This window comes from Mus caroli, chromosome 5, assembly GCF_900094665.2.
Source record: "Mus caroli chromosome 5, CAROLI_EIJ_v1.1, whole genome shotgun sequence".
In the NCBI taxonomy this organism is placed as follows: Eukaryota; Metazoa; Chordata; class Mammalia; order Rodentia; family Muridae; genus Mus; species Mus caroli.
This window is the reverse complement of record NC_034574.1, coordinates 25671528-25673414: the sequence shown is the minus strand read 5'-3', so window position 1 is coordinate 25673414 and position 1887 is coordinate 25671528. Positions and strand designations below refer to the sequence as shown.

At 40.6% G+C, this 1887-nt stretch overlaps 1 protein-coding gene across 1 annotated transcript in view; it reads left to right on the top strand.

Annotated features, from left to right (window-relative positions):
• Positions 1-1887, top strand: part of Gtf3c2 (general transcription factor IIIC subunit 2) — a 24511-nt gene that overhangs the window by 1047 nt on the left and 21577 nt on the right.

Below are 1887 nucleotides of genomic sequence, written 5' to 3'. Positions count from 1 at the left end.
TGTGAGCCACCATGTGGTTGCTGGGATTTGAACTCTGGACCTTCGGAAGAGCAGTCGGGTGCTCTTACCCACTGAGCCATCTCACCAGCCCTAGAAGTGAATTTTTAAAAGAATTTTTTTTTTTGTATGTTGAGTCACTCAGTGAAAAAAGTTATATGCTAGTTCACGCATCAAGTTCGAATAGTGTAGTAAACCAGGAAGGCAAGATCTTACACACTTACTTAACTTTCTTTCTTTCTTTCTTTCTTTCTTTCTTTCTATCTTTATCTTACGAACTTTCTCTTTTGGTTTTTCGAGACAGGGTTTCTTGTGTAGCCCTGGCTGTCCTGGAACTCATTCTGTAGACCATCTGCCTGCCTCTCAAGTGCTGGGATTAAAGGCATGCACCACTACCTTACAAACGTTCAAAGATAGATTGATTTTGTCTTAGGTTACTACAGTCTGAATATTGTTTTGTTGTTATTTGTTTTACAAGACCACTTTCTTTGAGACAGGTTTTTATCCCTGATTGGCCTGGAATTCCAGATCCTTTAGCTTCAACTCCTAAGGGCTGAGATTACAAGCATTCACCATCCTGGCCAACTGAAACCTTTAAAATCTGAAGTTAGCTGGGCGGTGATGGTACACGCCTTTAATCCCAGCACTTGGGAGGAAGAGACAGGCAGATTTCTGAGTTCAAGGCCAGCCTGGTCTACAAAGTGAGTTCCAGGACAGCCAAGACAACCCTGTCTGGAAAAACCAAAAAAAAAAAAAAAAAAATCTGAAGGTAGAATCTATTTCTTAGCTCTTTAGTTACCATAGTTACTTAATCTCAATTTAATGTTCCACTGTTGTGAATGATGCCAGTCTTTGATATTAGAGTTTCTCTATTAGCAAGTCTTCCTCCCTCTCTTTGTTCCTTCCTGTACTGGAGATTGACTCCAGGATTTTGGGAAATGTTAAGCAAATGCTCTCTCTACTCCTGAACTATTCTTCAGCTCATAGAAAAGAAAAAGTTAGATGGATCTTACACTTGCATATCCAGGATGTCATGCTGCTGTCATGCTGATGAATGATGTCTTAGCTTAGTGAAGGGTTTCTCCAGGCTGTAATTCTTTTCTGATTTCAAGTATTTGTGAGAACTTTGAGGCAGCTCTGGTGCCTTTTCCTCTGTAGGCGGCTCCTACCAAAAGTGCTGAGATGAGCAGAGATGTTTCCTTTTGAAATTTAGTGTTTTCACTCAGATATTTTTTGCTATAGTAATTGTTTGTTGATTTTATTTCTGTTTTGTACAGTAAGCCATTGCTTTATTTCCTGACCATGGGTGCTTTGCTTGTGTGTATTGTATGCATGTGCACCTGTTATATGCCTGGTGCTCTCAGAGCTCAGAAGACCTCAGATCCTTTGGAGTTGGAGTTGTGGTTGGTTGTGAGCCACCATGGGGGTGCTGGGAACTAAACCCAGGTCTTCTTAAGAGCATCAAGTACTCTTAACTGTGGAGCTATCTCTGCAGCACTCCAGTAAATGTTCTTGGTTCATAAATTGAGGTCTTCCTTATTTCAAGGTCTTCCTTTTTTCAGTATTTTGGAGGGTGGGAGACAGGGTCTCACTATGTCCCTGCTGGCCTGGAAGCGTCCGTCCTCTTGACTGTGATACTTTTCACTACTAGGATTATAAGTGTGCTGTAATCCCTCTCTTCTATTAGCTTTTTGTTTTGTTTAAAACAAGGTCTTAATTATGTACCCCTGGCTTGTCTAGTACTCCTGATGTCGACTAAGCTGGCCTTGAACCTTTTCTAAGGTTTTTTTCTCTCTTTTTTTTTTTTTTAAATTTATTGATTATATGTAAGTACACTGCAGCTGTCTTCAGACACTCCAGAAGAGGGAGTCAGATCTCGTTACGGATGGT